The 15497-nt window shown below is 37.8% G+C and overlaps 1 long non-coding RNA gene across 1 annotated transcript; it reads right to left on the reverse strand.

The window, feature by feature from the left end:
• Positions 1-285: 285 nt before the first annotated feature.
• Positions 286-13744, reverse strand: LOC142056599 (uncharacterized). The gene is made up of 3 exons (XR_012660394.1): positions 13660-13744; positions 13488-13552; positions 286-3793 (listed from the first exon to the last, which is right to left on the reverse strand). It is a non-coding gene; the product is annotated as an uncharacterized LOC142056599 (long non-coding RNA).
• Positions 13745-15497: the final 1753 nt, after the last annotated feature.

The raw sequence follows: 15497 nt of genomic DNA on the forward strand, positions 1-15497 counted from the left end.
CAACTTTTAAAAGCAGTCAGTTTGTACTTATTTGCCGTCCACCATGTGACGATTTAATGAAAAATAATGCTTCACACTTCATGTAATTATATTCCAAATCAGAATATAATGTCATCAATTTTTTGCTTTCAAATGTTAACTGCAGTTGGGATTTTGTTAAGAAAATGTTGTGGTTTTTTTTTTTGTCTAATGTTCCTGAAAAGAATAAATAAATGCATAACTTAAATAATTTTTTAAAAAAATCCAAACTGAAGAAATTTTATTCAAAAACTTGTTTAACAGCAATTTATGTTCAAACAGAAATCAAGTAAAGAATATGCCAGCCTAGAAAATGAATATTTGGAGTAGTTAAAAGGAAGTAAAAAGAGGTTATAATAAGTCTTTTTCAATACTAAGTGTAACTCTTAAAACAGTTGCAAGAACCTTAATGATATGTAAAAAGATTTAGGTTCCTTAGTTTAAAAGAAGTTTCCCTCCCATAAGGATTATAAATTTAGAAGTTAAATTATATAATAAAGTTTTATAGTTCTGTAATTCTGGACATGCATGCTCTATTGAGAATTTGTTATTGCATTCCCCAATCAAAATATTTTATTATTGATGCCAAAAAGGGAAAGACTAATAATGAAAGAGGGTTGATGTAAAATTAACATCATAATTTTAATTTGTTTCTTTCATGTGGGAGGTGTTCAAATAGTAGGATGGAGAGACCTGCATAACCATCTTAGTACATCAATATACACGGTATGTTGAAGAACTAGGACAATGATACAGATTTCAAGAGGAAATAACAAAGCTTTATTTTTACCAGACCATTTTAATTTTAAAAAGAACCTCTTACAGCAGGTTCTGTACATTTATTAAATTAAGATATTTAGTGTAAATGGTTTCGAACTTTAGATAATCTTGAGGAAGAGAGAATCTGCACAGCAAATTCAGTGAAGGTATTAATATTGTTATTCCTTCTAGTGTTCTGATTTTTTTAAAGTTAGAAGAACTAATGCTTGCAAATGTATGTCAATAACTACTCTCAAATGCAAATCACACTAATGTCTCATCTTCCTCAGTCACCAGGAGACAGGCCATTTCATGGCTCACCAATTTATGACAGCACTAGACACAAATGCTGAATTAATACACTGGTAACAAAAATGGCTGGAATATCACATCACACCAAAAGTCCTCTTTCTTCATAATCAGTTTCAAACTTACTGGCATTTTTAAAGATTAATTGGTTAGGCCTAACTATCTTAGAGATTGACTTTCATCTCATTCCATAATGTAACATCTATGAGCATTAGGACAAAATGAGTGATTGTACCTATTTCTGAATAGCAGTCCTTCCTTTAAAATAAACTGAAACTAATGCTAAGATATGCTACCCTTAAACTTTTAAGGAACAGTGGACCTATTCTAATCCTGCAGGACTAGTGATCAAATTGGCAAATGATGCCAGATCTGTCTCCTGGGAAAATAATCAAAGATTTCTTTCCATCTCAGAGTCTTTATTTTAATCAAAATAGAAGGAAGAAAAGGGTTTTTCACTTCTTTTCTCCAGGACAGAAATATTCTTCAGATTGCCTGTAAATGATCCATATGAGCTGGGCCACCAAAGGATGGTTCAGCCCACAGCATTCTTAATGCATCATTCATATGACGACTTTAAAAGTTTTAGGGGCACACAGTTCCTTTAGTATGTTGCACTGCAGCACCACAGTCAGCTTCAGAAAGAAGTTTTACTGAGTTCATTAGCTATTTAGTTCCTTGGGTAATCAAAATTTGTTATCACAGTTGAATCTAGGTACTACATATCTCAATCATACCTTGCAATGAAATGTTTGAATTTCATCTTGACACTGCAACAGGTAATTTCTTTTTCTGACTTCACTTGCAATATGTTCTTGCTCTTACCTTAGAGCTTTTTTAATTAGAAAAGAATGTAGAGTGGTAGCCATTCAAATAAAACCCAAGGATGTTAAAAAAGTACTTCTTGTAGTGTTTGTTAGGTATGTGATTTAAAGCATGTGTAAGGACCACTTAAACAAATCTGAACTGAAGGAAAGTTTGGCAAGTTATGCAGAATTATGCATATTGATTTTCTAGGACAAAATTAGTCTGTCTTACAGCAGCCACTGATAAGTTCAATCTGCTTCGTTAGCAATTTTGAATGTACATTTCTGGTGTTCTTTGCACAAAATGAATAAAACTAGATCCTGAACTAGTACTGAAGAGAATTAATTAAATTACAGTGATATTTACAGATCCCCACTAAGACCAGGACTGCATTTTGTTAGGTCTTGTACAAATGCATTTTTAAAAGAATAGGCTAGTGCTGAAGGACAAGAGGGATGAAAAATGCAAAAAAGTTCAATTATTTTCTCCAAAAGCACATACATAAAGATTATTATATGTATATATAGGTGTGCCTGCTCAAGCAGGGGGCTTGGACAACATGATCTCCAGAGGTCCCTTCCAACCCCTACCGTTCTGTGATTCTGTGATTCTGTGATAGGGTTAATACTTGACCATATAGTTAGATTCCCTAAGCTTTTGACTGCCATAGGCAGAGAAGCTGTGCTATAGAAGGCTTATTTTATACTTGCTTTCTTTCATACCCTTTTTGCAAGCACCTAATACACTCACTGTTAGAAACAGTACTTAGCTAAATGGACCTTTGTTCTGGCCATTCTGGCCATTTTATAATTATTGGTTTATAGCTACTTTTCTTCAAAAAGTGGCTTATGAATCTGAGTAAGTTCCTACAGTTTGCTCCAAAACCTGCTCTATTTTTACCCATTTTTTAATGTCCAGACTTGGTCTGTCATGGGTAGGGAAATCCCTTTCCCTATGGACTGCTAACCTCTCCATACAATATACATACATACAACATACAACACTGATTGATTTGATTTAGTGTTGTACATGTTTACTTAACACCAGCACCAACAGCTATGTGTACAAATAACATTTGTCTTTGCTGCTCTCACAGTAATAACTGCAAAATAGCATGAAGAAATAAGTATAAGAAATATACACTGGATGTTTTACCATGTACAGAAACTTAGAAGCAAATATTGCCATAACGTTATTCTAGCAATCATAACCAGCTAGTACAGTTTGGGAGGCATTTGCAACAAACACTGTTGACCCATAGCATATTTTATCTGATCTGAAACCTATGGTGCACAGAGTTTCAATTTCTAACCTGGACTACGGCACTCCCTAAATATATGTAGGATCAGAACTAAGCCCACAGAGCTGAAATATCCAGCATGGATGGTTGAGAGACCCCTAGGAATGTCAGCTGAAACTAGAGCCTAACCAAGATTTTCTTCCTTACCACTTCAGACAGGTGTTCATCAATAGTCATATCTGCAAGCTAAATCTAGCAACTGTGCTCTCACAGACTGAGAAGGAAGATCATCCAAGCAGCCAGGCTTTCCTCTAACTTGGGAAGTGGTGCTCATATCTTCTTTGCTTGCTTTTTCATCAAAACAGCTGTGTGGTTGCTTCTCTGCTGTTCCAATATGTACCAGAAGTACCATAGCTTAACCAACCAGTGAAGGGTGGTGAAAGTTTCAAACCAGTGAAGGTTCATACAGGAAAGTTTCAGTCTTATTTAAGAGTTTCTGGCACCGCGAAACTTTGTTTCCAAGATGAGACTGATGCTTACATGAGTCCTCACTCTATGAGCCCTTTACTTTAAGCTGGTGGCAGGCACTAGAATGGGGTTGTTGGCAACAACTGTCTCTCAAACGTGGTGCTGATAGTGAAACAGCTTCCTTTAAATTACCTGTAGATCAAAGCAGAAGAGATCTTACTTCATGCAAGAGAAAAAAACAGTCTGATATGAAAAACTAGTTGCTAATATTTTCTGCCTTTCAGAGTCTGAACCCTCCTAGGCTTGGCTCCGACACAGCAGTCACAAAGTTGGTAAATTCAAACCTGGGTCAATTATGCAATGGTTTCCCTGTTCCCAATCCAATGGAGAATTATGTTGCCTAATATAGAGAAGAAATCATTTTCATGTTATCTTGCACACTTTAACACCTCTCTGGTGTAGAGATACAAATCTGTATCACCTCTTATTTAAAGCTATGAGCAAACTCTACCATCTGTCCCAAATGAAGCAAGGCAGCAGTCAGTCTCCAAATCGCTTTAATTTATTTAAACGTTAATAGAGAAAAAACAAAACAAAAAGAGCTTTGCAGTATTTATGACATTTCCTACAGTGAGTACAAGAATGCTTAGGTAAACTATATCTACCTAAAATAAGAAAATCAGTATTCCTGTGATTTTGTTAACTACTTCCTTAACACTGAGAGGCCAATAAACACAAGCTTTTTAAATACTTGTTACAGTTCAGTCGATGCTGAACTTCTAAATAATGGGAAGAACAAATACCGCTTACCAAACTAATTGCATATTACATCTTTTGGTGATAGTCCACCTGGCCCTCTGTAGCTTGAGGCATACTCCCACAAAGTGTTTGACAAAGACAATGCATGCAAACTTTTGAACACTGGAAACACCACATTTTAGCAAAATACTGAGCTCAGTTATCAGAAGAGCACTTCTTTGTAGAAAGTTGGCTCAATGGATACACAACAAATGAGACTATAGAGGAAAAACGTTGCTAAAATGTGTTTGGCTGTCTTTGTGATCTGATCTTTTACCTAAACAACTGGAGCAAGTGTGTAATCTTTGGTTAAAATACCTTATGACTGAATCAGTTAGGATCCAGTTTAACCAGAGAATATAACAAATTTTATTTATACCACTGCAGCAACAAAAGTATATGAGTTCTAGCAGATTCCCCAGAGCTAAAGTTTTCCTGTCTTTCTGAATGATGCTCCTTGAGGATGAAAGGATACATATATATTTTTTCAGGTCATCTTTGCTGAAATCCAAAGTGTTATTAGTTTTTGATATTTTTGACAACAGCTTTCATTCTTTCACTCAATCTTCCTGCACAATTATTAATTTCTCTTGCATTAGTTTGGTATATGCAGAAGATCCATTTCTGTCATTATCAAAAGTTTTATCTACCAAAAACAACTTAGGAGTGTGTCAGCTCTTTTTAATAGTGTTCCATTGTTATTTGTATTGAGTTGAACATGTGATTTAAACCATCAGAAAAGATTATACCTAAAATGGGTTCCACAGTTGGAATGACTCTTCAGCTAACTCACTTTCACCTCATAACTTCCTTCCAGATGAAGAAAAATAATCTCTCTTTCCTGTGGGTGCAGTTTTACAATTAATTTTAAACCAATCCTTTCAAAGAGATGGCCCAGCTTTTCGCATATCCTCTTCTGTGTATAAACTAATAATTATTGAGTCATGTGGTAATCCTGGAGTTTGATGATTCTGCTAAGAATTAACTGGGGGAAAGGAGAATGTTTCAGTAAGATTATTAGACTGAACTCATCCCCTGCACATCCTCATGATCACTAATGCTGACATAAAGGAGATATAACTAATTTCCTGGGTTAGAAGGGAACAGAAGGTCACTATTACCCTTTTTGGTATCATATTCTGAAAGTCTCCTTGTAGTCGCTCCCTGTTTCTGTTGCAGTTCCTTGTTTATGCTTTTCCACCCTGTGATTCTTTGCTGTTTCATACTTAACTCTCCTGGCTTTAAAAAGCAAGCAAATAAGCAACATTCCTTCCTCTATTGAGCTTTCAACCTTTTAGGTACAACATGAACTGAGGATGTCGAAGTGCAGATTTTGAAGTAATAGTCCCTGGTGCTCCGGAAAATTCAGATAACTTCAGTAGCATAAAGTAGCTTTTAATAAAATACTTGTGCCTGTAGAATCTCTCTTGTGTGGAAGAGCTTTCAAAAAAGGCTTTATAACAGCACCTATGCTATCATCTTTTGGTTGTTATTATAGAAATGGCTGCTGGAGAAAATAGTGTAGGACTGGGTGCATATTGGGCTTTATTTACACAGCATTGATTTTTGCCTGAAGGTGAATGCTGCTGTCTGCATAACAAACATTTTAAACATTAGTTTGTATTTTTAAGAAGCTATAGACAGTACTAGAGAGTATAAAGTATATTGCCCTACCTTGGTGTTTCTATTTGTAATACATTGTACAAGAACAGAACAGATAGTTTAACTTTTAGATCATTCTCCTCATTTATGTAGCAGTAATATTGGTTTGCATTACAGCTGTATAACTTTAATTTTAATGTTCAATTTTATAATGAAACAAAAAAATTCTCTTAACATTTACAATATCCCCCTTATATAGCTTCTTCTCCAATGCATTACTGCTGCTGTGACTATCACTTCTATGAGATTTTGCACTGCAGTATTTGCATTGCAAGGAGGATCTGGTTAGCATCTGAATCTTCACTGCAGTATGTATGTATCTGTACAACCATAGAACAATCCTTGTTTCAAATATTCCCGCTAAGCCTTAAGCCTATCAATTATGTGATTTTTCTACATTTGAGACCAGTGCAGTATTCTCTTTTTGACAAATCCTTTTATTTTGTACTTTTCTGAATATGTGAGAAAATGACTTGCATTAATAAAAATGTCTACTGTTTCACCTAAGTGTATGCATTACATATGTGTGCACATATCTTTATTTGCAAGTACATTCTGGAGTTTCCTGAAGTTTGCCCAAATCGTATACAAATTATGCTCCTATTTTAATTAATTTGGCTCTGTTGTAAATAACAGAGGGGTTTTTTGTTGTTGTTGTTCACAGGTTCAGAGAAATAAGAAATCATTTGAGGTGAAAAGATTAAATATGTCTTGTTCAAAACTCGTATTTCTTCTTTACATTAAAACATATTGCTTACTCATTCTTTATGCTTAGTGTTTTAGAAAATACGAACTGTTCCATACAGCTGCTTGTCTTTTCAGAATTTTATAACAAACTGGGATATCTTGCATCATGATGAGTTTGTGGAAAATCATCCTTTTTAATAAAGAAATATTTCTTTTCACACTAATTTGATCATCAGTGAAGCAGAGTACATAACCACTGAAATGAAGGAAGAAAAACAAAAATCTACTATGATTTGACGTTCCCTCCTACAGCAAGAGCAGTTAATTCTGGCTCATATTAGCAAACATTTTATCTTGCTACAATACATCAGATCTTATTAAGGATCTTATTATCATACTTAAGAAGTGTACAAATGCATGCAACAAAAATCCAACAATTAAAAGAATAGCCTTTATTTGATCCAGAATAATTCTTTGTTTGTAAGAACAGCATTGTGACACACTTGAATTAGCAGGACCAATCTTTCCTCAACAACAGCCCTTACGTTTTGATAACTAGGCTGGTAAAGAGTTGAACTGCAAACTGAAAAATGGAAGAACATTTAGCTATTGGGAACTCATTCTTCAAGAAGGTGAAGATCAGACACTTCTCTCTGATCTCTTTGTTTCCATTTAATTGCGTAAGGAAAGCTTCTTTTATTGTCTTCAGGAAATGGAAGGAGATTAATGCAAAAAGGCACAATTTTTTTCCAAACTATTGTAAAAAACATAAATAAGTACAAAGGAAGGACCTGATTCAAGTCCTTGAAATTGATCAGATACTTTCTTGTTATTCTTGCTATTTTCAATGGGACAACACATATAGGAATGTAAATTCATGTTTAATAATAATAATAAAACAATGAAATAGATACAGTTAGATAATAAAGAATACAAATGTGAGGATATAGCCAATCTTATCTCTGAATAAATGATCCAGCTGACAAAAGAATCAATGAAGCTGCATGAGAACGCTCTATACATCTACCATATTATGCTTATGCTTTAACAATAATTTTTATCACATTTTAAATCAATAGAGCATAAGTTATATCACACTATTTTAACTTTCCAAGAGCAGAATTCTGAAATGTATTAGCAGCCCCAAAAAAGTATTTTTTGGCTTCCCTCTTTTTCAGTGATGCATCAACTTAATTATTCCTCAGCCACAGCCAAATAATGATTTGTTTACAGCCCGCTTTTTCTTTCTTAAATTTTTTTTTTCATTTTCCATGAATGCTATTTTCTGCTTTGCCAGTGCAACACTTCCTTACTGTTTCAAAATTAGTATGGATTAATTTGTTTGCTGTCATGGATTAACCCTGGCCAGTAACAAAGCACCACATAGCCACTCACTCACTCCCCCACCCTTTCACTTAGTGAGAAAGGTATCTCATATGCATCTTCCCAGGGCTATGCATAACTCTTCTTCTTTTTGCTCATCTCTTCAAGACACTGTGCCTACTAAATGGGTTATGGTTCTGTCAGAGCAGGACATCTGTTTGGGTGACAAATATTGGAGAGACTTCTATACAGCAGGAAATACATGTAAACTCCCTGATCATACAAAGAACAGTAACTTTCTTTCCAGTCACTCAGATTTGTACCAGGTTTCTGCAGCCTCTGCCATTTGCATTAAGAAAGAGATGCTGCCATTACTGCCTAGTGTTTCTTTATTTCTATCCATAAAATGTCTTTGAAACAGGTATGGAAATGTTGTTTAACTTTTTTGTAGTCATGTCCTTAATTTCCACCCACTATTTCCTGGAGACAATAGATCAAACTTTCCTTGGACCATGAAAGAAAAACAACTCAGAGACCAACCTGGTACTAACCCGCATGAGCAGTAAGAACTTCACAGCTGCTGTCAGTCTGGAAGCTGGCCTACCATTTTAAATGTTGGGTTATCAATTTATGATGGGCAGCAAATCTTCATTTTTTTAATATCCATGTTGCTTCTTGTCATAGTTAGGATTAAATGTTCATTAGAATAATAAATACGGTCCACACACTAAGAAACCTCAATATCTGCTTTGATACACTTTACTAGCAAGACAGTAAAAATGTATTTTCATACATGACAGTTCATGATGTCAGACACTAGCAGCACTTAGTCATTTTCTGTAGTGTGCACTGTGTCATTCATCCCCAGGCAAACAGAATATAATTCTTGTCTTCAATGCTATTGTCTTCATCAGTATCCTTAGTTGACAAAATCAGTAGCATCACAGAAAGCAATTCAAATTCATGTACAAATTTTTAAATCAATATTTTAACCATGAGTACCAGAATACTCCTTTCTCACAACTAAGATGTTTTATAGTCTCTAGACTCGATTCAGAGCTGTCTTGCCTTGTACTAAGGGAGAGAGGTCAAAAAGCAAAACTCACTTTGTCTTTCAATGTGAGTTTCACTTGTTTATGAAGAAACATCAACTGATTTCATATGCAAAGAAAGTTCCGAGTGCATATGGACTATGGAGTGATATGAACCTTCAAAGGTTTCTGTAAGATAAATGGGCCAACACAGTTTCTATCTGCAGAACAAAAGCTCATTTAGAGTCGTTGTCATTGATTCATATCTAATGCAGCAACAAGTGAAGACCTTCAGAAGAGAGACTTATCATTATCACAGAAGTGTCATGGAGATGGCTTCAGTTTTCTCCTCTGATAGCACCATGGAGATAAATCATACCTTTCTGCTCATATGCTCCAAGACCACATTTAAGCAGCATATTTAAAAGTTCTTCTGACCTGCATATATTTCAGTTAATCCTAAGTGAAAGGAGCAATATATAGCACTTGATCCACAGCTCAATCACAAGTAGTGTGTTTCAAATTATATTCCAAACAAAACTCATCTTGGAGCCAGCCATACCTAGAAAATGAGATGTATTTTTTCATTTGTCTGTGGTGTTAACTTGTAGATCGATGTATCCCAGTTCTATTGTAGAAAGGTACTGCCTGCTCGTTACTGATACTGATAGAGGTATACTGAATAGTATATAGCTGTTTCACATGTAATATTCGGTTAATTGTAACCTAGAAATCATTATGCACTAAGACAATCTTATTATCAGAGGTGCAGGGGGACTCTGTCAGCTGCAGCTAACCTTGGAAAAAAATCCAATCAAGGAAATGCTGAAAAATCTGGTCCAATTGTTGGTGGGAAAGAGAGCCCAGATGAGATTTTCTAACACCCTGTCCAACTGCATCACTAAAACCTCCAGCAATGGGGACTCTACTGCATCCCTGGGAAAGCTGTTCCAATGAATGGTTGTTCTCACTAGAAAAAATGTCTTTCTAATGTCAAGATAAAGCCTCTTGCAGTGCAACTTGTACCTGTTGTCCCTTGTATTCTCCGTGTGGCTTGTGAAGAGAGAGCCTGTGTCCTCTTTGTAGTCACTCTTTAAATACCAGATGCTATGTTGAGGTTCCTCCTGAGCCTTCTCTTCTCCAGGGAGAAAAGACCAAACTCCTCAGTCTTTCCTCACAGGTCAGGCTCTCCAGCCCTTTGATGATTTCCATGGCCCTCCTTTGGAACATCTCCAGTCTGTCTGTGTCTTTCTTGAACTGGGCAGGTGGGTGGGGCAGGGGAAGAAGCAATACAGAGAAACAGGAGGGGAAGGGGGTGCTCCAGGCACCAGATCAGATATTCCCCTGCAGCCCATAGAAGAAGCCTGTGCTGTTTTTGGCTGGGGTAGAGTTAATTCTCTTCACTGTAGCTGGTATAGTGTGTTTTGGATTTGGTATGAGAATAGTGCTGATGGCACATTGATGCTTTATTTGTTAAGTAGTGGCTAAGTGTCCCTAAGTAATGCCTATACTAGTCAAGGACTTTCCAGCTTCCCTTGCTCTGCCTGGGGGCACAAGAGGCCGGGAGGGGAGGCGGCACAGCCAAGGCAGCTGATCGAAACTGACCAAAGGGATATTCCATATCATAGGACGTCATGCTCAGCACATAAAGGTTGGGGAAGAAGAAGGACATTCGGAGTGATGGCGTTTGTCTTCCCAAGTAATTGTTCTATGTGATGGAGCCCTGCTTTCCTGGATATGGCTGAATATCTGCCTGCCCATGGGGAGCAGTGAGTGAATCTGTTGTTTTGTTTTGATTGAGTGTGCGGCTTTTGCTTTTCCTTTTTCATTATATTTTTATTGTTGTTGTTATTATTATTATTGCTATTACTGTTTTGCTTTACCTATAAAACTGTCTTCATCTCAACGCATGAATTTTCTCACTTTTACTCTTCTGAATCTCTCCCCATCCCGCCAGTGGTGGGAGTGAGTGGGAGTGAGACAGCGGCTCTGTGGGGCTTGGTTGCCAGCTGGGGCTAACCACAACACAGACATGGTGGAACAGGTATTTTCCTGCAGCCTCTGGGGAGGACTGTGTTGGAGCAGATGCATATTTACTGAAGGAACTGTGTCCCACGGAGAGCCCGTACTGGAGCAGATTTTTCCTGAGTGGCTGTACCCATGGAAAGGACCCGCTCCAGAGCAGGCGAAAAGCATGAGGATGAAGGAGCGGCAGAGGGGAACTGTTACATACTCATTGCAACCTCCCATTCCCCATCCCTCTGCACCACGCAGGGGGGAAAGGTAGAGGTGTTGGGAATGGAAGAGTGAAATTGGGCTTGGGAAGAAGGGAGGGGTGTGGAGGAAAGGTGTTGTTTTAATGTTTGCCTTTGTTTCTCACTATCCACATCTATTTTAATTGGTAATAAGTTAAATTACTTTTCCCCAATTTGAGCTTCCTTTGCCCATGATGGTAATTTGTAAGTGATCCTCCTGTCTTTCTCTCAACCCACAAGCTTTTTAATCTTATTTTCTCCCCCATACTGTGAGTGAGAGAGCAGCTGTGTGGACATCTAGCAGCTGGCCAAGGTCAGCCCATCACAATAGTCCCATTAATTATAATTTTTGGCTACTTGCTAATAATATTAATGTGCTTAATAATATCTTTTAAATACTATGGGACCAGTGTATATTAGTTTCCTACTTCTATTGTCACCATCTTACAATCCAGAAGCTGGAGATGACAGAGAGAGACAAGATTTTTTTCCAGTCCTGAAGGATAATGGCAACAGTTGACTAACAGAGAGAAAAATGCAGAAACACCTGTAAGAACTAAAAAATGAGAATTCTATTAAATCAATGGGCCCCTTAGGCGAACTCATTCAGGCTGATCCAAAATAAAGTAGTCTGCAGCATACTACCTTAGGGTCTACCAGACCTGGAGACCAGACCAGGACCCTGGAGAGTTTCAGGACCTGGGATTATAGGACTCCTTGCTTTGGTTTAGGAGTTTAGCAAAGTGATTTTCTGAATCAGGCTTGAGTTAGAGTGTAAATGGATCTATAGGCATTCCTGGACTCTATAGCACAATTACAGGAAGGTGAAGTGGCTCAAAAGATGGATAGTTTGCATACATCCTCATGCTTGCTATCTCCAAGCAGATAAACTTGAATTTCTTTACTGTTAGCTTCACAATCAGATAGCTGAGCTGCACATTTTTATGCACACACACAATTTTATTTTTTGCTGTCTTTGTTCTTGAACTAGGTTAGCTTGCTTTGTAAAAAATAATTAAAAAAGTAATATGTGCAATGCAGAGAAATATGATTATATTTAAGCCAGTACAGACTGTGCGAACTCCAGCACCAGGTGCAGCACAGTTCATCAGTGTTGGCATAGCATTGCATTAACTACATTTCTTTTGGGAACAAATGTGTGCAAAGTGCTATATTTCAGTGTATGAACATGTTAACTCCATTTTATGGCTGCATAAAGGCTTCCATGCTTCTCTCTGCCATGTAGCCTAGAGAAATTAATTTTTACTAACTTAATGGAGGACCTGCCTTCTAGATATCTTTAACTGTAGCTCTGGTTAGTTTGTTTAGAATGCAGATAATCAATGACTGTTGCTTTCCCTGCCCCATTCTGGATTTGACTCCTCTTTCCAATATATATTTTAGAATTATTTTATTTCCAGTGGCTGCATTTTCTACTCACTATAATAACACAGGTTCTTAATGTATCTTTTCAATTTCCCCTCTCTCTGCTCAGTTATTTTCAGTAAATTCAATCAGGTGTTCAGGAAATAGTTTCCTTTAAGAACAAAGGGAGGGAAAGAGCTATTTAATAACCACATAAGTATCAGAAATTTCACATTCTCCAGTGTTCTAAATGCTTCAGATAATTTTTCCAAATTCAGCAATTATTTTATCTTTTGTTAAGCCATGCAACTTTTGCTTAATTTTAGAGTTGTTCTGTTAATTTTAGAGAAATAGATAGGACACAACATCTAAGTTGACCCTAATGTTATCAAATACTAAACAGCTACAAATGTTACAAAATGGTTCAGTGTTCAGAGAATAGACAGTGTGGCCATTTAGTTCCATAGCAACAGCCACCATTAAAGCTCTTAAAAATTTTTCATTAAAGATATAGAGAAAAGATAGACACAGGACGGAAGAAAAATGAAGGTTGGAAGGAATTATAAGAGAGGTAGAGGGGGAGAAGGAAAAAGAGGAAGGAAAAAAGGAAGGAAGGAGAGAAAAGAAAGAGAGGAAGAAAGAAAGAAGACAAGCTTTTGATAAAGATTCCTTCTTCTTCTGGCTGTACAAAATTTACAGTGGAGTGAGGGAAGGCGAGGTGAACCAGAAAACAAACATAAAGAAATAACTCCTTGTTATACTTACTTGTATGAAGAGTGATAGTCAGATATATTTGTTTGTTTTTTAGGGAGAAGTCTGACCAGGTTCTTCTGGAAGACAACACATAAGAAAATTAAAAACAGAAACACACAAAATTAGAAAAGCACAACAACAGCATAAACAATCTTCTGCCTGTGGTGCTATTTCTTGCTTGCACCTTTGGTCCTGGAAACATGAGGAAAAAGCATTGTCTTAGCAGCCACTCCAAGACACAGCATGCTTGTAATGTCAGGCTGTTGAATATTTCCCCCCCACACCCCCTCCCGCATTTCTGGACATCCGAACACAACAGTGTGCAGTGGGTTGACCTTGGCTGGCTGCCAGTTTCCCACCCGGTTGCTCTCTCACTCCTTTTCCTCAACAGGACGGGGGGGAAATAAAATAGAAAAGCTGTGGGTCAAGCTAAAGACAGGGATATTGCTTACCAATTACTATCATGGGCAAACCAGGCTCAGCTGTAAGATTTGTTTAATTTATTGCCTGTTTAAAATAGAGTAGGTTGCTGAGAGACAAAGGCAAAAACTGAAAACATATTTCCCCCTCCCTGACTTCTTCCCAAGCTCAGTTTGACTCCTGACTTTTCTGCCTCCTTCCTGTCAAGTAGTGCATGGGATGGGGAACTTCTATGCACTAAGTTCATAAAAATTCACCACTGCCACTCCTTCCTCCTTGCACTCTTCCCTGCTGCAGTGTGGGGTCCTTCTCACGGGATAAAGTCCTTCACAAACTGCTCCAGTGCCTATCCTTCCCACTGGCTGCAGTGCTTCACGAACTGCCTCATCATGGGTTCTTTCCACAGTCCACTGGGAACAGACAGCTTCAGCACAGGTCCTCCACAGGCTCCAGTTCCTACAAGGAGTACACAGGCTCTCCATGCGCTGCAGCTTCCTTCAGGGCGCATCCCCCTGCTCCAGCGTGGGGTCCTCCAGGATGTGGATATCTACTCCGGTGTAGTCCTCCATGGGTTGCAGGGGAAAAACTTGCTTCACCATGGTCTTCTTCATAGGCAGCAAGGGGAATACGTACTCCAGCACCTGGAGCACCTTCTCCTGCGCCTTCTCTGACCATTTCTCACTCTTTCTTTTCTGTCTGCGTCTGTCTGTCCAGTATTTTTTGCCCTTTCTTAAGCTTATTTTCGCAGAGGCACCACCAGCTTGGATGACGGGTCCGCTGTGTCCTGTGGCGGGTCTGTTGGAACGGGCTGGAACGGGCCATGTGCAGCGGTGCAGCCCCGGCCTCTCCTCACAGAGGCCGCCCTGCAGCACACCTGCCTCACGCCACCTTGCCACTTAAACCCAATACAATATAGTAAAAAAAACTCTTAGACGACAAAGGCTAAGACGTTTTAAATAAACAGAATGGAAAGAGAGATAGAAAAGTAGCAAAGAGTGAAAAACAGTGTGGAAAAGAGGAAAACAACAGGAAACATAGCTTCGCTTTTTAGCAAAACTTAACAAAAACTGATAAAGGTAGCAGTTGGAAATGAATTTCAAAATTTAATTGAAAAATAACTACATGTTATGTTGAAATACATTGCAGAAGAAAAGGCAAAGGGGTTTTTTTTATACCTTAGGGCTAAGACTACCGTATGTTCTAGGCATGCTGCCTCTGGCCACATAAATGTGGCCTACAAGATAGCCAGCTCATTGGAGATGAGAGAGCTGGGACTTACTTCCATGGCAAGCAGCCTCAGATAGGACAAAGTGAAGGTGAAAAATCTCAGGTCTCAGGAAGCCATTTAGCAAAATGACAGTTGTCACAGTTTAATTTAGCTCTTTAGCATTTTTTCCTAAATAGACTATCTGGAAGTTATAATACATCAGTTTCGGCAGAGATGGGAAAGGCAGCTATGATAAGAGAGCTACTGCCTTTTTATGTATTTGTTCTTTTCTTTTAAAGGGTGAAAGAGACTTTTATTTGGTTGCTGAATTAGGCCTGCTTTCAAAATTATTCCTTTTTAGTTCCTCATTCTTGATTAGCACAGCTATTTTAGAT

Source organism: Phalacrocorax aristotelis, chromosome 4 (genome assembly GCF_949628215.1).
Source record: "Phalacrocorax aristotelis chromosome 4, bGulAri2.1, whole genome shotgun sequence".
In the NCBI taxonomy this organism is placed as follows: domain Eukaryota; kingdom Metazoa; phylum Chordata; class Aves; order Suliformes; family Phalacrocoracidae; genus Phalacrocorax; species Phalacrocorax aristotelis.